This window comes from Pan paniscus, chromosome 7 (genome assembly GCF_029289425.2).
Source record: "Pan paniscus chromosome 7, NHGRI_mPanPan1-v2.0_pri, whole genome shotgun sequence".
Classification (NCBI taxonomy): Eukaryota; Metazoa; Chordata; class Mammalia; order Primates; family Hominidae; genus Pan; species Pan paniscus.
Genome location: NC_073256.2, coordinates 54446821 through 54469536, shown reverse-complemented (window position 1 = coordinate 54469536; position 22716 = coordinate 54446821). Strand labels below are relative to the sequence as shown.

At 37.9% G+C, this 22716-nt stretch overlaps 2 long non-coding RNA genes across 2 annotated transcripts in view; one reads left to right on the top strand and one right to left on the bottom strand.

The window, feature by feature from the left end:
• LOC129398609 (uncharacterized) overlaps nucleotides 1-12042 on the top strand; it is a 140654-nt gene extending 128612 nt beyond the window's left edge. The window contains exon 5 of the long non-coding RNA XR_010112923.1: nucleotides 5749-12042. This is a non-coding gene — a long non-coding RNA (uncharacterized LOC129398609). The remainder of the gene's footprint in view (nucleotides 1-5748) is intronic.
• LOC129398608 (uncharacterized) overlaps nucleotides 822-22716 on the bottom strand; it is a 42246-nt gene continuing 20351 nt past the window's right edge. Inside the window, exons 2-3 of the long non-coding RNA XR_008626373.2 lie at nucleotides 12681-12807; nucleotides 822-4969 (exon numbers count right to left, since the gene is read on the bottom strand). This is a non-coding gene — a long non-coding RNA (uncharacterized LOC129398608). The remainder of the gene's footprint in view (nucleotides 4970-12680; nucleotides 12808-22716) is intronic.

Sequence of the window (22716 nt, the reverse complement as noted above, 5' to 3'; positions counted from 1 at the left end):
TGTACACACATGCACACACACACACACACATGCACACACACATACACACACTTCAATTGCTGCCATAAGAAGCCACCGTCACTCATAAGGATGCCTGTCTCTCAGGTGTCAAGGAATAGTCAAAACCATTCAAAACCTTCATGCAGATTTCCTTTAATTTCTTTCAACTCCAAAATCCTGTGATCTAGCAGAGTGAAAGGAACCACCCCACAGAGCTGGAATAGCTAACGTTGTAATTTCTGGCAAAAGCCAGTAGACATCTTTTCAGTTGGGAAGGCATTTTAGCACTTTTGAATTTACACCCCCTTCTTTTTGGAGATGCCTCCTGTTGCAAATGCTTATTCCTACCTTTATTGTATCTATGTCTTGTTCATAACACTTTTCATCTCTTACATTTAACTCCAGACATCTTCAAAAACTTCCTGTTGACAGATTAAAATATTCCTACCTCCTGTCTTCTTCCTCACCCAGTTCTACTTTTCTTAATGTCTGTTGTAGCATTTTAGGGCCAAAAGCTAGCTGTGATTTTGAGGAAGTGGTATGTCATTTAAAATTAACTGTACACCTCAGCAGCAGGGGGTAAGGTAGGAGTTAATTCCTTCATGTAACATTCAATTAAAATACACAATGTACACACACTTAAAGAGAAAGGTGATATAAAAGCAGAAATTGTAAACAGATTTCTTTGCCTATCTGAAGGAATCTAAATTTATATTTTGTCTGCTAATTTGTTTGCTTTTCACCACTGATCTTTTCTAAGAGGCCCAATTTCTTTGTCCAGCACATTTTTTTACGATGCCCAGGACTTTCCATAAGTGCCCTGATCTGAAAACTACACAGAAAGTGTTTGCAGGCTGAGCGAGGAAGGAAGAGAAGATGGACCTCAAGTTGAATATCTTCTCTCACCTTTAGAATACAGCAAAAAAAAGGAGATGCAATTTGTTATACTCACATTGTTGAAAAGATTGCCAGGAGTAATCTCCCTTAGCTACAGGCAAAGACAGCAACAAAGAGCTTGCTTCATCTGCCAACTGTTCTATGTCTTAAGGGAATGTGTTGATTCACTGAATGACTGAACTAAGCCATTTTGCAGAATATATGAATCTTGCCTCTAATCCAGGTGCTAAATGTGTATGTTGCGGGTCTGTGTTCTCTATGTCAGACACGATCTGTAACAGGATAACAACACTATCTCTTTTCCTCCCTTCTCTACTTATTTTTCTGTAGCTGAAGAGAAAGATTCTGTCACCTATCAGTAATATTTGGACCTTTTACCTAGTTTTTGCATTTCAGCCTACAAGACATTGATGGACCTCATGATTTTGTCAGTTTTGGTCATAATTTCTCATGCTCAAAGAATTTTAACATAATAATAAGATGATATTTTTATATGCATTCATTCCTGTCAAACCAGAGATCTGGAAAATATGTCCATAACACATATTAAATCAACTGGGAAAGGCAGACCATTCAAACACACTTGTTTTGCTCCTACAATAATCTGGTAGCCCGTTTTACCAAGGACAAATGTGAAGTTAATTTGTCTTTGAAGTCCTTTTGTTTCCACTTCCTCCTTAGCTCTTCTGCTACGAAAAATATTTGGTGCCTCAACTCTATTCTAGTTCTTTGCTTTCTTCTGAGCAGATTTAATATACCCCAGGGATATTTTTAATTCCTCTCTGGCCCCAAAGCTTTATCCAATTAAAGGACTGTATTAGTCTGATTTGTGTTGCTGTAAAGGAATATCTGACACTGGGTAATTTATAAAGAAGAGGTTTATTTCGGCTTATGGTTCTGCAGACTGTACCACAAGCATGGCACTCGCATCTGCTCAGTTTCTGATGAGGCCTCAGGAAGCTTTTACTCATGGTGGAAGGCAAACAAGGAGCAGGCAGTCACATGGTGAGAGAGAGAGCTAAAGAAACGCCAGCATCTTTTAAACAACCAGCTCTCATGTGAACCAATAAAGCAAAAACTTATTACCATGTGGAGGGCACCAAGCCACCCTGAGGGATCCACTCCCATGACCCTAACAGCTCCCACCAGGCCCCACCTCCAGCATTGGGAATCACATTTCAACATGCCATTTGGAGGAGACAAATATCTACACTATATAAAGGACTAAAAGAATAATAGTAGAACCGTACTGGGTTTGAAGCCTTACCTTATGCCCACAACTTACCGAATAGCAATCTGTTGCCTCGAAAGATTGGTCTAAGAACCTCTTCCCTTCAATTATTTAATCATCTTTTTGTCTGTTTTGTAGAATCCTGAACAGATGCACTGTAGCTTTGGTGGTTTCATAGGATGTCAAGGAATGTTTATCCCCTAGGTCTCTTCGTATCCTCCACATATTTGCTATAGAACATATCCTTACTTTTCACTCCATACTCAATTACAGTAGCAATGGAGATACTGAGATGGGTCTTACCACAGGGGTGCTGGGTGATCAGATGCTTACTCACTACAGTGTAATGGATGACACCTTGGCTTCACATCTTAGCTCTGCCACACATAGGCTACATGAGCCTGTCTAAGCCTTAGTTTCTTCTTATCTGTCAGATACTGTATTAGTCCATTCTCACATTGCTATAAAGAACTGCCCCAGGCTGGGTAATTTTATAAAAGAAAGAGGTTTAATTGACTCACAGTTCAGCATAGCTGGGGAGGCCTCAGAAAACAATCATGGCAGAAGGTGAAGGGGAAGCAAGGAAACTTCTTCACAAGGTGGAACAGGAGGAATTACCAAATGCCTATAAAACCATCAGATCTCATGAGAACTCACTATCATGAGAACAGCATGGGGGAACTGCCCCATGATTCAATTACCTCCACCTGGTGTCTCCCTTGACACATGGGGATTATGGGGATTACAGTTCAAGATGAGATTTTGGGTGGGGACACAGCCAAACCATATCACATACTAATAACAATTCTAAGATAATGCTATAATAATCACTTGTTTTCAAAGTGCCAGAAAGCATATTCAGTATTAGTTCTTTCCTTTTTTGTCCTCCACCAATTTCTATCATTAGTAAATATATTTAAGATTTGGCATATTAAGCATCATAATTGAATCCCTGACCTCAAGGACACTAAAAATGGCATAAGACTAAGCTGCTTCTTCTAGTGGTAGAATTTTTTAAAAAACAATATAGCTTAAGAAAAAAAAAATTTCCCTTTCCTTGCCTATGTTTCCCAGAAAGAACAACTAATTGCTAGAATAGTGACATCTACTCATTGCCACTCTCTGTTACCTGGCTTAAGCTTTTCAATATCACTAAACTTGTTTTTCCTCTATCTGGGAAAATACTAACTAGAATACTGAAAACCTTCAGAAACCATATTTTGCATTTTCACTATTAGTGTGGAAATCAAAATACTTGTGCTATAAATGTGAATGCTATTAAAACTGCAAATAAATTTTAAAACCCATAAAATGCAAAGATTGTACTCTGTAAGCATAGATTGTCCCTAGATTTTTTCATATTGCAGGCTGTAATGTTTTTCACTATTTAATCTCAAGACCAGACCTGTTCTCTATCTGCTTGGCTACATTTTTAGATATACAGCCAGTCAAGATAAACATAATTTTGAGGACATGATGCAATTGTCAGAGTTAATGACCTTCAACATTATCAACTAACACACCTTTGGCATTTATTTACCTGGAATAAGTATAATGCCGAAGACCAATTAAGAATGTATTTCTCTAGACCCTGGAGCAGCTACTATTTGCTGGGTTAAAAAAATGAAACTGGAGCTCTCAGAGGTTATGAAACCTACTGATTTGGTGTTTTTCAAATTATTGTCATATTGCACTATATTTTTGTCTCGCACTTAAATTAGTGAGGTCATATGAAACTAACACTCTGGCAGTTCTCTTGGGGAGTGATTGACTGGAGAAACTTCCACTTCTAAATAATCACCTTCTGTAATATAACAGAGAAAGTTTTAAAAAGGGGGCCCAGGGTACCATTTCTAACTTGTACCAATTATCCTCCTTCACGACCATTAGCCACAACAGATATAATTTGTTGATTTTCAGGAATCCTGAAAAGCAATATAAAACATAAAGCAATATACACTGTTTACTTGGTTCAATTCTCATTTCTCAAATGTTGAAAATGTCACCTCTTGTCCAGAGAGTTGAGGCTTATTTTCAAGTCTATGGGCCCAACAGATTGATTTTCTCAGTGATTTCTTTTTCTAAAATATGATTTTTTACGTATAGTATCAGAAAAATGTAAAGATAGATACAATTACATTTGTGACTAAAATCAAAACAATGGCCGGTTCTTCTAAGTAGCCATTTCTGATCACCATGCAAATCCTCTGCCTGTCACCTTCCTTCAAAAGGAAGCTATATACATGAGAAACAGGAAGCATGAAATTGTTTACCTGACAGGAAAGCTTAGTGTGTAATGAAAAGTTACAACTTGTCATTGGAAGGAAGGAAGAAAGGTAGGACACAAAGAAACACGGGAAGAAAAGGAAGGATGGACAGACAGAAGAAAAGAAGGAAGGAAGAAAGGAAAGGAGGAAGGAAGTAAGGGAGGAAAAAGAGGAAATAATATAGAATAGAATATTCTAGAATAATTTCATTCTGTTTATATTGTGCTAAGTTTTCAAATGTCATAACTGACAAGCCCTGTGCAACACTGAACTCAACGTTCTTAAAGTGTTAGACTTGGCCGGGCGCAGTAGCTCATGACTGTAATCCCAGCACTTTGGGAGGCTGAGGCGGGTGGATCACAAGGTCAGGAGTTCGAGACTAGCCTGGCCAATATGGGGAAACCCCATCTCTACTAATAATACAAAAATTAGCCAGGCATGGTGGCATGTGCCTGTAGTCCCAGCTACTCGGAAGGCTGAGGCAGGAGAACTGTTTGGACCCGGGAGGTGGAGGTTGCAGTGAGCTGAGAGCCTGCCCCTGCACTCCAGCCCAGGTGACAGAGTGAGACTCCATCTGAAAAAAAAAAAAAAAAAAAAAAAAGTTAGACTTACACTGATGAGACAAATGTTCTATAATCCATCCTAGAAATACATGAATCTCTAGTGCCAAGTTCACCAGAATTATTAAGAACATGAAGGTGTTAGAAGCCACACCTATGAGCATTTCTTTAGTGACTGAAATATGACAATTTTTCTTTTATTACCCAAGTTGAAAGAATTACTCAAATTATAAATGCAGAAATATAACTTAGATTTTAACTAAATGCTAATGTTTTGTCTACAAGGTAATTCCAAAGTGGTAATGTTAATGAGCATTCTATTTCCTAATATGATCAAGGAATGGCTCTCTAAATCTCTCCAGGGACCCTGTAACATTTTATACCTGTTTCATCACCTTTCATCAATATTCATAGACACATTTATAATTTTCAAAACATGAACAGAGCCCTGTTGGTGATACAGAGAAAAACACCAAAACTAGTTCTCGTAAGGGCAGTATTATGAAGGAAATGTGCCCTTAGGGACCCTCTGTTCCTGCTCCATCCCATCTCTGATCAGTGTCTCTTCCCCGAGATGAACAGTGCCTTCCTCCTGTCCACTGTTACCCAGAGCCCTCAATAACTCTTGATGTTCTGCTTCCCTTCCTCTCTATTCCCAAAACATCTTGCTACAATGCTAAAGTGATTGTAATAATCTAATTTGCATGCACACGTTAATGGTTTATAAGAGTTGCATGTGTTCTCCCTCCCGGGCAACATACTTACATACTTGCATTTTTGTTTGAGTTTCCAGGGCTTTCATCTAAAGGAGCAACCTCACAATTTCAAGATGGTATTTGCTGATTTTAATAGAGCTCGGGGCTAATTCACAGACCGTATCATATGCAGTCACTGGCAGGAAGAGCAACTTCACTCCACCTCCTTTTGCCCGAAAGATGAAAAATCAATAACCAGTTTCTCAAAATGATTCTGCAATGGTGAGTCCACCCTGAATAGCAGAAGCACGCTGTTTGGGTGACAGTCTTTGGAAAAACACGCCAGCCCCTGGTAGCACATGTATAGATGTATTTGTCACTCTGACAGCACTGCCAAGCAAGTGTCCCTCTGTCACTACATAGGATGAAAGGTGCGGACAGCCACTCCAAACATGGAAGAACACCTTCAGTAGTTATTGATTCCAGGAGAGGAGGTCTCAGAAGAGGGTATACCCTTCCAGTGCCCTAAACCGAACATTGCTAGGGCTGGGGATAGAAATACCTCCAGGGGTCCATTTGCCACCCCCACTTTGCAAACTTTTGGGCATCCTCCATTTTACTCCTCCTTGTCTATCCTGTTAAATGGCAATGTGAAAGTAAGACTCATTTTAAAGGGATCTAAGAAAATTATCCTCTTGTCATGCAGAGCTTAAAGTTAAAGAATAAGGCATTTGCAGTCCTAATTGCTTTTCAAAGAAATAATCTGTAACTACTTGCAAGATTTTTTTTCTCTAAGTCCCCTCACTTCAGACATCTATTATATAGAATTGTTTGGTGGCACAGTTTTGTACACTGTTTTATCAATATTTGTCCCTTCTTAAGTAACTGTGGAACCATATGGCATGCAGCAAACAGGTTTATGCATTAACTGACTGCACTCAGGAAACCTTGCAGTTAGCAATTAATTTTATCCCTGAATGATGCCGTGGAAATGATAATCGATGGGACAAAAATGGACAGTATTGGAAAAGAGCTTGGAAAACATCGTATGTCCACAGATGTAGGGGTTCCTTGGCATTCACTCAGATCAGAAATCAAATCAATGTCAGATTATCTTGTATTTTATGGATCCTCCTTGGTTGCATAAATGGCAGCCCACTGATCATAAATTCCATGCAGTCTTCCTTTAATGACCTTAATGGGTTGCCATTATTTTACTGTGCTAGCATTCAAAAAAAGCCCATCTGGTATTCATAAATAGATGCGGGGGAGTGTGGGCTTTGACAGATATAAATGCAACTGAAGAATATCTTCAGTTCAGGTAGAATCAGGAGCTTCTCTGACAAAACACCCTCAATGGGTTTCTATGATTCTTTCAGTAAATGAATCAACCTAAATGTCCACCATTAGGTACTGGTTAAGCAAATCATGGTTCTTTTACATGATGGATTATTATTTTAAAATATTTATTTAAATTCAAGTATTTTGAAAAGTATTGAAATGGCAAAAGCATGATACAAACTGCATGTGTACTATAATCTCTACCACGTAACAGAATTGCACAGAACTACCAGCAAATGACTTCCACTCTTCCAGTCTCAGTTTCTTCTCCTCTGTAATGGGAAGTGTCTCAGTTTGAGTTCCCCCAGAGTATACCCACCCTGATCAAGTGTTTGAGTGCAGGTTGTTTATCAGGGCAATGGCTTCAAGAAGCCGGGTGAAGAGTGGGTGGGGAAGTGAAATCGAGAAAAGAAAAAAGGGTGCTGCTCAATGCGTTAATTCTGAAACACTAAAGACAAACCCTGCAGGAGCTCCTCTGAGATGATCACTCCTCAGAATTTCCTGCTGTAGTATTTGCTCATTAGCACTCATTCCTTATTCCTTGCCATTTGTTTCTTGGGCACTTAGGCCTGTACCATGTGGACCAGGCAGCTTCCGCAGCCAGAGGAGACCCACAGGCAGAGAGCTGCAGGAAACCTTCCAAGCATGGAACTGTCTCCAGGGTGGGTCACCAGGATGTAGGCAAAGTCAGACAGAATCTACTAGAAGGTGATTGGATTAGATGACTTCTAACATGCCTCCAATCCCTGAAAGCTTATTTAACAGAGAGGGATGAGGTTGAATGCCATAGTACTACATCTTTAGAATTTTTGGCAATAAGCTTTAGAAGTCTGTGACCACAGTTGTAACTAGCCCTCCATCCCATCAGGAATTCTGAAAGACAGTGTAGGTTATACCCCTGGAATATGCTGAATAGACGGAATTGAGGTGTTTATCCACTAACTCCCATCAGTTATGTCTTGAAGACTCTTCCAAGTAGAGCATCAGCTCCCCAGCATTTGTGGCTGATGCCAAGGTAGGCAGAACAGACTTGGGTGGCCAGAAAATACCCTCAGGCAAAGAGCTGTGGTGCTTGGTGTTCAAAGTCAGCCAGCTTGCATGGAAATTGTGATGACAAAGGTATAAATGGGGCACTGAGAACATCTGCTCTAAAGGAGGTCAATTTGTTAAGCCCCAATGATATACGCAGAAGATTTGAGAACTCTGTGACGTATCGAGTACAGTCTGTAGATTATTCTAGATTGTTCCACCTACGGATGCCACTGTGGGAAAAAACCCAAACGTTAACTCTTCAAAACCAACTCAAGCTTATTGCCTCCATCAAGAACCTCCTAATCACCACAGCCAAGCTTCTTCATTTTCTTCAAACTGTTTTTATGAAGGTTCTGTCTCTACCACCCATTCAGAACTTACTGCATTCTTTTTTTGTTCTACAAGAAAATGGATGACTTGTCTTCCTAACTATATTGTAAGTTTCTGCAGAAAAGAGCCTCTGTCTTACTATTCTATGCCATTCTCAGTGCCTAGCACACAGGAATGTTCTACAAATACTTGTTGCCTTGAATAAACTGTAAAAAGTAAGTATAGAAAATACTAAAAAGAAAATAAGTTTGAAAATGGTATCTATGGCTAGTGGAATTGTTTTCTGTCTTTTCTTTTGCTTTCTTTTATTTTTAACTTTTTTTCAGAAAAGCAATATGTGCTCTTGTGGAGAATTTGGAAAGAATAGAAAGAGTAATAAAAAACTGCTTGTCTAACAATGAAAAAAGCAAAGAAACTGGCTACTTCTTAAAATCAAATGTAGTCCCATATTCAGCACTAGATCTATCAAATATCATAAGCTTCAACATTCAAATGACTTAGAAATTGGTTACTTAAGTGAGCATTATTTTTGTCTGCCCACCTAAAATAATAGGCCATATTTCATCATAGAAAAGAAATGATAAGATTAAATAAATGACATAAATAACCCATCCATGTTAATTTCTGCCGTTCAACTTTCTTTACTCATTGCTTCTGGTCCTCTCTATATCATATAGAATACTTCTAGGTACAAAGCTTGCCTTATTTAATTTAGAAACCAAAATACACTTTAGTGTAGTGCTAAGCTTGAGAATGAGCTTCTTTGAACTGTGATGATCCTTCTTAATTTCAATGTATCATTATAACTACTAATTTAATTTGTCATGTTTTAGAGACACCTAGGTTTCAATCTGCACATTATTAACAATTAATGGTCAGATTTAGGATGGGATACTCTAATTTTAATAAAAGACTTCACAGGAAATGTCAGTGAACTCTACAGAATCAATCATTTATAAGCAGTCTTTGGTTTTCACTGAAATATTTATGAATGATAAAATTATTTTGACAAGGCAAAGTTCAACATGGAGGCCATTTCTGACAACACAACATGGTTTCATAAAAATTCCGAAGAATAATTAAAATAAGGCAAAAAGCTCTGCCAGAGGAAATAGATTTTTCCATTTTAAACTCTCCAAGCAATGACAGACATTGATGTGAACACCCAGTTGATTATATATGCAACATCTTTTCAGGATAAGCCCAAAAGAGGCAGCCAAGAATAAAGCCTGAGATAAATATACGTATAAGAAAATAAAACCATTCTCCAATGTCTTAGCAAGCAGATGTTTGTGTGTTTCTACATTGTAAGAATAACAGTCAAAAAGCTGGCTATACACATTAAGAATCAGGTCAACATTTTTTTTTTTTTGAGATAGTATTACTTACCCGCTCCTGCAACCAAATTGACATAACAGAAACTTACTGTGTCATGTTATTTAACACAACTCTAGCAGAAATATAGATGGTTACATTAAGAATATTCACATGATGGGCACAGTGAATTAGGGCCACCGTCTTGGGGATCAACAGGAAGAAAGAGCTGCCTTTCAAACTCTTTTCTACAACATATGTATAAAATTAGCCCTTATACCTTGGCAATATTGCCAAGCATAAAGGTGGGCTTCTTTTTCCATATAACCTCAGTCTGACAGCTTTCGATGTTCATTTTAACATAATTTCACAGGCATGCAAATGGGAACCAGGAGGAAGCCATTCATAAATGGAGTGGGCTCAGTCTGATTTTCTGCTGACATTAAACAGCCCACACCTGCTCAGGCCCCACCATGGTAAGTCAAATTGACAAGGCCTTAGTGTTCTATGGGAACTACATTGTATTTGGAGAGTAGAAATAGGCATGGTGAAATGAATTAAACAACCTTAAAGATCAACAGCTTGGTTTACTTTCTTTCCATATCCTCCTGTAATAGAAAACATGTCTCAGTCTCTTCAATAAATGGTGCTGGAAAAACTGGATATCCATAGGCAGAAGAATGAAACTAGACCACTACCTCTCACCATACACAAAAATCAATTCAAAATGAATTAAAGTCTTAAATATAAGACCTGAAACTATGACACTAGTAGAGGAAAATATAGTAAAAACACTTTAGGACATTGGTCTGGGAAAAGATATTATGAAAAAGACATCAAAAGCACAGGTAACAGAAGCAAAAATAGACAAATGGGATTAAATCAAACCAAAAAGCTTCTGCACACCAAAAGGAATCAACACAGTGAAGAGACAACTGGCATAATAGGAGAAAATATTTGCAAACGATGTATCCAACAGGAGATTAGTATCCAGAATATGCAAGGAATTCAAATAGCTAAACAGCAAAATCATCATCATCATCATCATCATCCAATTAAAAAACATGGGCGGCCAGGTGCGGTGGCTCATGCCTGTAATCCCAGCACTTTGGGAGGCCGAAGCGGGTGGATCACGAGCTCAGGTGATTGAGACCATCCTGGCTAACATGGTGAAACTATGACTCTACTAAAAATACAAAAACAAAATTAGCCAGGCGTGGTGGTGGGCGCCTGTAGTCCCAGCTACTCAGGAGGCTGAGGCAGGAGAATGGCGTGAACCCGGGAGGTGGAGCTTGCAGTGAGCTGAGATCCCACCACTGCACTCCAGCCTGGGCAACAGAGCAAGACTCCATCTAAAACAAACAAACAAAAAAAAAATGGGCAAATGAGTTGAATATCTATTGCTCAAAAAGAAAAAAATACAAATGGCCGAAAGGTATATGAAAAAATTCTCAACATCACCAACCATCAGGGAAATGCAAATCAAAACCCCAATGAGATATCATCTTATTCCAGTTAGAATGGCTGTTATCAAAATGACAAAAAAATAAAATAAATAAATGCTGACAAGGATGAGGATAAAAGGGAACTCTCGCATACTCGTGGTAGGAATATAATTAGTACAGCCAATAGGGAAAATAATATGGAAGTTCCGGAAAACAAAAAAACAAAACAAAACAAAACCTAAAAAGAGAGCTACCATATGACCCAGCAATCCTATTGCTGGATATTTACCCGAAGGAAAGAGAATCAGTAAGCCAAGGATATATCTGTGTTCCCATGCTTATTGCAGCACCGTTCATAATAGCCAAGATACAGATTCAACCTAAATGCCTATCAACAGATGAATGGATAAAGAAAATGTGGTATATATTAACAATAGAATATTATTGAGCAATTAAAATGAATGAAATCCTGTCATTTGTGGTGACACGGATGAGCTTGGAGGACATTATGTTAAGTGAAATAAGCCAGACAAAGAAAGACAAGTAGTGCGTGTTCTCACTCATATGGGGAACTAAAAAAGTTGATCTCACAGAACCAGAGAGCAGAATAGTGTATACTAAGGGCTGGGAAGGAGGGAGAGAACCAGAGCTTGGTTAATGAATACAAAATTATGGCTAGATAGGAGAAATAAGTTATATTGTTCTGTAGCTCTGTAAGGTGATTACAATTAACCATAATTTATTGCATATTTTCAAATAACTGGTGGAGTGGAGTTGAATGTTCCCAACACAAAGAAATGATTAATGTTTGAGGTGATGGCTATGCTAATTACCCTGATTTGATCATTGCACATTGTATACATGTGTGGAAATATCACACTGTACTACATAAACATATATAATTATGTGTCAATTAAAATTTTTTAAATTAAAAATGATCAAATTCTAAAACTAAAATGTCTATAAAACTTGGAGTATTTCAAAACTTTCTGGAGCTAGTCTGAAGTTCTTTCCATTTGTTTACTATTGTTTAAACACATGAATCCTGAGTTAGGAAAAATAAAAATATGGATTTGATATATAGATTTGCCTTGTCAGTGATCTCACATTAATTTAGAATAATTAGGCAAAAGTAAAATATCCAGAATATAGAAATGTTAACATTATTTTGAGCACATATATAATGTGTTATATAATTAAACTGTTTTCAACAGAAGGCTGTGAAATGCTCTATTTGTAATATTAATGAGACCTTTATATTTTTAACATTAATCATATGCTAGCGCCTGTTGTTCAAGTAGTTTCAGAATACATGAAAACAATTAATTTCCTTGCGATTTTCAGGACAATGTCTGGTCTGCCCAAGGAATAATTATTTTCTACAGATGGTTTAGAATTTCTAACTAATAGATTCTATTCAAGTGATCACAGCTTTCAAATTAGTGAAACTAGCATTTATTATTTATTCCATCTCAGAGATTTGTTTCTGGAGGATTAGAGTTCAAATTCCATCAAGGACATAATGAATATAAGAGTTAACTTCTGAGTTTGAAAATGTGGGTACTCACAATGCCAGTGGTGGCTGGGCATGGTGGCTCACGCCTGTAAACCCAGCATTTTGGGAGGCCAAGGCAGGTGGATCATTTGAAGTCAGGAGTTTGAGACCAGCCCAACCAACATAGTGAAACCTCATCGCTACCAAAAAAAAAATACAAAAATTAACCAGGTGCAGTGGCGGATGCTTGTAATCGCAGCTACTCAGGAATCTGAGGCAGGAGAATCGCCTGAACCCTGTAGGTGGTGGTTGCAGTTAGCTGAGATTGAGCCACTGCACTCCAGCCTGGGCGACAGAGTAAGACTCTCTCAAACAACAAACAACAACACAATGCCTATGGTTTTTTCGGCAACCCAGAATGAGCTCTGCCCACATTTCCAATCTATGTCCCTCCTTCTCCCAAGTGTTTTTCCTATCTTCTCATCTCTAGCACATTGGAGAGTTCTCATTCAGTGTCTTTTCAAAAGCATCTGTTTTTGTTTTGTTTTGTTTTTTTGAGATAAAGTCACAGCCTGTGGCCCAGGCTGGAGTGCAGTGGTGTGATCATAACTCACTGTGGTCTCAAACTCCTGAGCTCAACCAAACATCCTGAGTATCTAGGACTACAAGTACATACAACCACACCAAGCTAATTTTTTAATTTCTTTGTAGATATGGGGTCTTGCTATGTTTCCCAGGGTGGTCTTGAACTCCTGGCCTCCAGGGATCCTCCTGCCTCAGCCTCCCAAAGCTCTGGTACTACAGGCTTGAGCCACAGTGCCTGGCCTCACCCTTTATTTTTCAACCAGTACCCCTTTCTAGTGCAGTCTCTTCTTCCTCCCAGGGATCACGCCCAACTCCTTCAAACCATTCTGGGTATCCCCCGCCTAACACAGTTCTGATCCTGATATGTCTCTGTTCAGACATCTTCTGTGTTTCCCCATTGCCTGAGGTATAAAGTTCAAATTCCTGAACAGAAAGTGAATGCAGGCTGAGTTACACAGTTACGCATTTGCATTAGTCAAGGGGGAAAAAAATTACACTTATTTCTGTGATTCTTCTCTACGTTAATATTTTCATCTGTGGAAATGGGAGACCTGGCTGGGCACAGTAACTCACGCCTGTAATCCCAGCACTTTGGGAGGCCGAGGCGGGCAGATCACGAGGTCGGGAGGTCAAGACCATCCTAGCTAACGTAGGGAAACCACGTCTCTGCTAAAAATACAAAAAATTAGCTGGACATGGTGGCACATGCCTGTAGCCCCAGCTACTTGGGAGACTGAGGCAGGAGAAACGCTTGAACCCGGAAGGCGGAGGTTGCAGTGAGCCGAGATTGCACCATTGCACTCCAGCCTGGAGACAGAGCAAGATGTGGTCTCAAAAAAGAAAAAAAAGAAAGAAAAAAAAAACAGAAGAAAGAAATGGGAGACCTACATTACCCATGTTTCAAAATAATAGAGAATAATAATTTAAAATGTAAAAGTGAAAATGCTATGAAAAGCGTAAAACTCTAAATGCATTCAGGTTACGTTATCATTATTTATGTTGGCTTCTTTGCTCAGCAAAGTTCTGGTAGCACCAGGTTTTTTAGGCTTTCAGATATAACATAGGGTGGTACACTTCCTTCATTGGCCCTTAATTTCTGCCCTGCCACAGAGGTAAATAAGCTAAAGTCAGACACACTTAGCTCCTTGCTGTGAAAACCATTATTATTCTTTTGTATAATTATTGCGCTTACAGATTTTGTAATTCTTCCTTTGCATCTGACATTTTACTTGATGCTCCATACCCAATTTTTGTATAAATCAATTCAATTTAATCTCACCATCGGCCTCTTGAAACAACAGTTTCAAAATACCAGGCTTCAAAGTCTCTTTCTCTCGCTGCCTTCTCTGACTCTTCACTTGGTATTTCCAACATTCATATGGTCTCTTTGGAGATTTCCGCATAAAAGAAAAGATGCAAAAGTCCATAAGGAAACACTTCAAGATGCTTGTAAACCGAGTTTTCTTGGTCCTTACTGAGAGTCACATTTATAAAATTCATACTGGCAAAAGCTCAGTTACCTATTACAGTGCATTAAACTTAATCTTCTGTGAACCTTTCTATTAGACCCAACTCCAACTGGATTAGGCATACGCCATCCTGAGACACTAAAGCTGTCTAAAATGGACACACACACACACACACACACACACACACACACAAATTTAGCTGTTTGCAGGGGGAATTCTGCCAAAGATTTCTTAAGGTTTGAACTTGGCAGTTTTCACCTCCTGAATTGATATGGATTCCCATGCAGATAATTTTGTTGTGTTTTATTTTTTTCCACCCAAGAAAAAAGATGGAAGGAAGGAAAGTAGAGAGGAAAGGAAAGAGAAAAGAAGACCAAATGAGACAAGAAACAATAAAGGAAAGAAAATGGCCCATGCGTAATCGCCAACTCCAAAGCATCCCTTTCCACCTGCAAAAAAAGAGGATGGCTTATGTCGTCATTCATTTCCTGAGTTCACTTCAGTTTTGATCTTCAATGAGAAAGAGGTTCTCTCTTCACAGCTGAGCAAAAAATAAAATAGTCATGAAATAGTGTTGTTAACACTTGTATTTGTGAATTAGCATGGGCCAATTCTGCTTTTGCATTAAGGCTCAGCATAGCTCATCCAGGTTTAAAACTTACTGAAAGGCAAATACTTAACCTTTGCTTCCTTCCTTTTCCTATGTACAGTTGTTTGGTAATTAGGTCAGGAACATCGACATAATATATGTCTGGAGTCTCTAATGCTCACTTTCTCTGGTTGCTGTTGGCATTTTACATTACATTACAAAGTAATGACAAAATACGAGTTGCGTTAAGAGCCTTGACAGAGGACATGAAGCATAATTTTCAAAGGAAAAAAAGAGGACCTTCTTTACTATTTCAAAACTGCCCTAGTAAGTCTATTTAAAAATATGTATTAATTAATTTTATATACTAATTTTTTTGTGTCTTTGCATTTGGATGAAGCATTAAAAGGAAGATGCAATGATGAACAGTTATCATTAAGTTAAATTATAGTTTCTTCCCTAAAAGATTATTGAAAGACATTCTAGTTTATTACTCACCTGAATGACATGTTGAACAAAGAAACTGAAATCAGCAAACAAAGAAAGGAAAGAGAAAGCCAACTGAGTTGCATTATAAAACATAATCTACATCGCAACAGGAGAACATTAATTTAGAAGAAAATTAGCAAGGTTCTGTTAACAGAATAATGAATAGTTTCAAAGGTTTACCATATCAAAAAGCTCTAATTGTGTTCATTAATTCCCAGTCCAACATTATTGTGGGAAAACTAAATGTGAACAAAGCAATAATCTACCTCATATTCTCAGAAACCTGCGCAAATGCTTTCTATTCATTACCTTTACTTTGGAACGTCCCATCTTAATTACTGTGGCAATATAATGAATAAAACAGCCTCTGAAGATGATGAGGAAATGCATTGATTTCAAATATGATTTTCAAGGGTTGTATGAGGAGAGGTTGAGAAGAACACATGTGACCTTGCAGGTCACAATAGAGTGACAGAGGAAACACACAAGATAGTGTAATTGAAGAATTTACACTACATAGTATAGATTTAAATCTGTCATACCCCAAATATGAACAAGAATCTAAGTACTCAGAGAAGAACTAAATTTATAAAATTCAGTGGGAAAACAATGTCAGTCAAATTTGGTAATTTGGGAACGTGGAGACAAAATGTCCACATGAGTGACTGGCATTTTTCCTTCTCAAACTGGTTGTTTAGGCAACATTAGACTCAAAATTGATGTCTGTGTTCTAGGGGAAATAAGTTTCTCTGTTGCAATTTTTCATTTTTAATAATATTAGTTCAAATTTCTCCAGTGCCTTTTATTCCATTAGCTCAAAGCACTTTTCAAACCACTAATGAATTACACTTCCTAACATCCCAGCAAGGCAGAAAGCCTCCCATCCATTTTCATAGCAAAATGCTTTACTTCTAGCAGCACAAGCCATTAGAGAGTAGCCATGATTTTTAAAAGAATATTTTATCATTTTTTTTGCTTCCCATTTTATCTGCTGCTTCATAGGTAAATCTGAGGCATTAAGAGGCTTAATGAGATCATTTTAAAAGGGAACAGGCAGACCCTCAATCCCCACTAATTTTGTCTGTCCTACATCTGAAAATTATTCACAGGAAATTGATCCAGCCAGAATTTTCAAAAGTCTCTCAGTGGAAAGACAAAGAACCAAAGGGAGATGCCCACATATTCAGTGTCTTCTCAGTAGGCATCTCCATTATCCATGTATGTTCCAGCCTGAAAGCACTGAAAAGGACAGGTTAGGTGACACAAGTTATTTCCCAAAACTGAGTGAATCATTGACAACATCATCCATTATACTGTGAGAAAGAAAGCAATTGTCAAAGAGAACAACGTTAATTTCAGGTACATTTAAGTAATAAGTCACTTCTTTATAAAAATTTACCCTGAGTGAGTCCTTTTGGGTTTATAATTACTTCCTTATAAAAATATATCCTGAGTGAATCTTTTTGAGTTTATGAACAAAGATGAGATGGAAAGCCACTGAATTAATCCATTCATTCCCACTGTAAACAATTGAATATAACTTCTACAGTTATCATTTCTGGAGTTTTTATTTTGAAAACTTTTCACCAAGGGTAAAGGAAGACTTTTATCTGTTCTACGCCTACCGAATTGAACATATTAAATTCTGTAAAATAGTCATTATATTGTCACTTGTAATTTACCTTCTACATTACTGCATTTGGGTCTTTAATTACATGTTTTCATCACTAGAATTAGATACGGCTTTTTTGAGCCCATGGTCCTTCCTTTTTCCCTTAACACCAAAAGGAGTCATCAAGATGGGCCTATGTCTCAAGTGACATGAAAATGAGAGTGGCGGGGTTCCATGGGCAAGAGTGTGGTAGAAGGAGGACTTTGTATTAATGTCAGAGGTCATGCTATTTCTGCTTGGTATGAAGTGAAGCCGAAGAGCTGAGCGAGAGGACGCGGTAGAGATCTGGAACAACTTAGTAGAGTCCTCTGAGCCAGAACTTCATACCGTATTGTAGAAATATGTTATAAAATCTCAACTTATCAGGCATATCCACAGTCAAATGATACTTCAAACATATTCTGAAGTATAAATCCTATAAAATTATACCATAAAATTATACCATGACATAATAACAGCACCACCAAAAATGTACCATAACCACCCCCAGTCTGCAGAGATAAAGAAGAGTTGCCATGTAGCCTGTCTGGATGTGCCTAGTGAGTGTTTTGAAACAGACGCTGGATAGCAGAATGAAGGGGAAACACATTTCCTAAACTTCCACATAAACACGTAGTTACCCTCCACCGACACCAGATGGCCTTCCACAGCCAAGTGTTCACTTCCCCACCTTAAGAAACAGTGATGAATATTCAGAATGTTGCAAAAAATACTAGCTACAAGTGTGTTGTAAGCATTTTTGGATGAGCACATTAGCCAAACTTACAGCTATGGAAAGTAGAGACCACCTGTATACGCTTTTTCTAAGGAATTCAGCGTATTCGTTTATTGATGTAATTCTCTTACAACATTGATAATCGGAACAACTTCCTTTGAAAATAGATAAATGAATATTACTCTTTCTACTTAATAATGGAGATCAATGAGACACATAGAAATTAAGTTTGTGGCTAGAAAACGTCAGTGAAAGGATAACAAGGATAGCATTTGGAGGTATAAGAATTACTTGAACCCTGTAAACCTAAGTAAAGATTGGAAAACATGATGAAAAAATGGGTATAAAAATAATAAAGACACCAATATGTCATTTCTTATCTTCTTTGTGAAATAACCTTTCAAAGAAAGATCAATCTCAGCCCCCAAGCAAAGGATGTTAAGATCCCAGAATAAAACACACCTTATACTTTTGATTCTTATACTCTTCTGCCTTCCCTTTGCTTTTTGTTCTTTAGATGTTACTAACTCTAGAGAATACAATGGCCAAATCAAAGCTTTGCTGTGACCACACAACATGTCAAGTGCATGTAGGACCTAGAAGAAGCCAACAGACCTGGTAGAAAACAACCCAAAAGTCACAGACACACAGGCATAAGTGAAGAAGATTATATGTATTTGTACATATATATCTTTATATATACCTATCTTTAAGCTCAGGAAACTCTTCATGGACCTGTCTTTCCACCTCAGTAAATATTCCCACTTTCCGAAGATAAGCTACTCAGCTTGACAATGATGAATTCTTCCTGTGTTTCTGCTCTACCTGGAGAAGCACAGAAGGTGATGGAATGAAAGCAGGAATCAGAGAAAGGGGTGGTAGGACTGAACCATCTGCTCTGTTATTTTCCTTATTCTCTGCAGGCAAAAATCATGCCTTAAAGGAGGAGTAAGGCTGGTAATGTCTAAGAACTATTACTTTGGCAAGCAACAAACAGGAATCTTTTTGCTTTTTGGGGAGGGAAAGGGGGCTAGGTTTTAAGGGGTTGTGGCTAAGTTTCTCTTTAACATATGCTTTTGGCCTATAGCTCAAAAGAAGAGAGGCTGCATAGACCTGTCTGTTTTACTTGGAAACCAGGGGCCTACATTTGAATTCTAGCTGTATCATCCATAAATTCTTGTAATCCTAGGCTTTACTTTTTCTAAGTGTCAGTTTTTGTAAAATAGGGATAATCTTTTATAGTTTAGTTTTAGTGTGATATTTGGGGTTATCTTATGTGGTGATTACATGAGATTTTTACATGTCAAGTGTTTTATACCAAGCATAGAACATAGTAAATACTAAATAATGCTGTGTTATTTTTCTTTCATTAAAATCCAAGATGAATGAGTGTGGCTTCATCTATTCTTTCCCACATTTTGGACAATGTTGGTTTATCAGGCCACAGCATCTATTAGATTGGTGCAAAAATGATTGTGATTTTTTTTCCATTAAAAGTAATGTAATAATTTCAGAAACAAGCTTCTTTATCCCAGTTAATAACTCATAAAAAAATAAATGGAATTATATGGCTTGCAGAGCTTCAAAATCCAAACATTTTTCAGTTTCTTCAAGAAGAAACTCATTTTCTTCTTTCTCTTTCTCTTTCTAGAAAAGGCTCCCTTTACTCATTCCCTAATTCTCTATTACCCTGCGGCTGCTCCAGCTGCTCCAGAGTGTCTTTTTCATTCAAAACATAACAAGAAGAAAACTCTCTTTTACATTCTTTAAAGTGAAACTTTCTTTAAAGTGAATGTATGTGCATAACTTTGTCAATTTTGAGTGGAAATACTGAGTCACTGAATATATATATGTATCTTCAACTTTTCTAGTTAATGCCAAAGTGTTTCTCAACTGGGTTTTTACAGTTTTCATTCCTACCAGCAGTGTAGAAGAGTTCCTGTTTTTCTTGGTTCAGGGAACCCAGGAAGGCATTGTTTGATTTGTTAATTTTTGCATATCTGGTGGGTGTATAATGCTACATAATTTGCATTTCCTTAATTATAAAGAATTTGAGCTCATTTTCAAATACTCATTAACGTTGGATTCCCTCTTTCCTAAAATGCTAATTCAAGTCTCTTGGCCTTGTTTCTACAGGATTGTAGGAGTTCTGTTATTATTCTTGATATAAGTCTCATGGCAGTCATGTATATGGCAAATATCTTTTCCTATTCAGTGTCTTGTCTTTTTGTTCTGCTTATGAAGTCTTTTTTATTAGTAGGAGTTCTTAATTTTAACGTAGTCATATGTAGTCATTTTATTAATCATTTCCATTATGGTTAGTGCTTTTCACTTCTTCTAAAAGAAATTCTACCCTCCTCTGATTTTATCAGGTCCATTCTCCTTCCCCTCTGTTTTCAGAGAAGATTGAGTTTACTAGGCTCTTGAAACATGCTGATTCAGTCTTGATTGAACAATGCTAAACCATACTTAGAACAATAGTTTCCTGTTAAATGGAAACTGCTTCAGTGGCAGAAATCATATTTTATCCTTTTATTGATATGACAGCATTGTAAAATGTTCTCATTGCTTGTAGACCTGTGGATTTGCTGGTTTAAAGCAAAACCCTTCCTAGGAGATCATCAGTAAAAGATACATTCCTATTGACAGCTTGATGTTCAAGAAAATGCTACCAAAATATTGATTCTTCACTGGATGAAGTGGTAAAAGGCAGAAGAAATGGCAAGATCATTAAAATATCATTAAGCATGCATCAGTTTTACTCAGGAAGTGAGATTTTCCTTTTTGGTAATAAATAAATTTTAAAAACAATTGGTACAATCTCACCTCTAAAGAGGTTTAAAAAATAAAAAAGAATAGGATAGCAAAATTTCACAATATTAATTAGCATGCACCTACTTGGTCTATGTCACCAAAGAAGAATAGCATTTGTGGGCCAGACATGGTGGCTCATGCCTGTAATCCCAGCACTTTGGGAGGCTGAGGCGGGTGGACCACGAGGTCAGAAGATCAAGACCATCCTGGCTAACATGGTGAAACCCCGTCCCTACTAAAAAAACAAAAAATTAGCCAGGTGTGGTGGCAGGCGCCTGTAGTCCCAGCTACTTGGGAGGCTGAGGCAGGAGAATGGCGTGAATCTGGGAGGCGGAGCTTGCAGTGAGCCGATATCACACCACTGCACTCCAGCCTGGGCGACAATGCGAGACTCCATGTCAAAAAAAAAAGAATAGTGTTTCTGTTCATTCGTTCTGCATTGCTGTAAAGGAATACCTGAGACTAGGTAGTTTATAAAGAAAAGAGGTTTATTTGCCTCACAGTTCTGCAGGCTGTATAAGAAGCAGGGCACCAATACCTTCTTGGGTTCTGGTGAGGCCTCAGGAAGCTTCCACTCATGGCAGAAGGTGAAGTTGGAACATGTCATATAGCATGTCGCATAGCAAGAGAAAGAGCAAGAGAGATTCCAGGCTCTTTTCAACAAACAGGTCTTGCAGTAACTAATAAAGTGAGAACGAGAACTCACTCATTACAGTGGGTAGGACACCAACCCATTCGTGAGGGATCCACACTCATGACCCAAACACCTTCTACTAGGCAACACTTCCAACTCTGGGGATCATATTTCAACATGAAATTTGGAGGGGACAAACATCCAAACTATATCAGTGTTGTTTATTCTATGGCTTTCAGTTTTAATAAACATGGTCAAGACATTCCTGTTAAAAAAATACCCTCCACTTATTTACTGAGGGGAATGTTCTATGCCGCCCTTACGAGAACACCATCCTTGTACCATAATTAATGTTTACCCCTGGGCTCAAAATGCCCATTCAAACTTCCAAGGCTTATAGGCACAAATCAAGAAAATATAGCTACAAATCATTCTCCCCAAATAAAAAGGTCAACTGGTATTAAATTAGTTCATTTACAGAACTCATTGAAATTAGCAGCATGTTCTTAAATTGCTTCTTGATTGAGGACATTTGCCTCATTAATTTTAAACAACCTGAGAAGACTATTAAAGTCTTACAGAAAAAAAATGACCAAAGGACATAATACACAATACACATTACTATCAGTGTGAATGTAAAATCCTAGAAAATATATACCTAGAGTGAGAAATCCAAGATGAGAGGGTTTAACTTTCATATTCTCCCATGGAAGTCCCTGTCTTTTTTTTTTGGTTTTGGCCATTTTTTGTGTTGTCATTTTTCCAGTGAAGAACTTTCTATGCCACCAACCCACAGTCATATAATTCTCTGCTTTAGTGATTCCTCTTTCCTTTTGAATAAAGCTAGAATGCTTTTGAGGATTTAGCTCTGGCTCCTCCTCCACATGTCCATTTAGTCCCCACCATACTTGACCCTTTCTGTTCCCTGAGTTTGCCATGTTCTTTTAACCATAATAGGTTTGTTCCTGATGCATGTGGCAAGTCAACATGCTAAGACACCAGGTTGCATCAGAGAAAGAGATTTAATTGGAGGTCTGCCAAATGAGGACATGAGAGGAAATATCAAATCCGTGTCCCCAAGGCATTTGGGCCTAGGGTTTTTAAGGATTTTGGAGTGGGCTGAAGTGTGGAGATTGTTGATT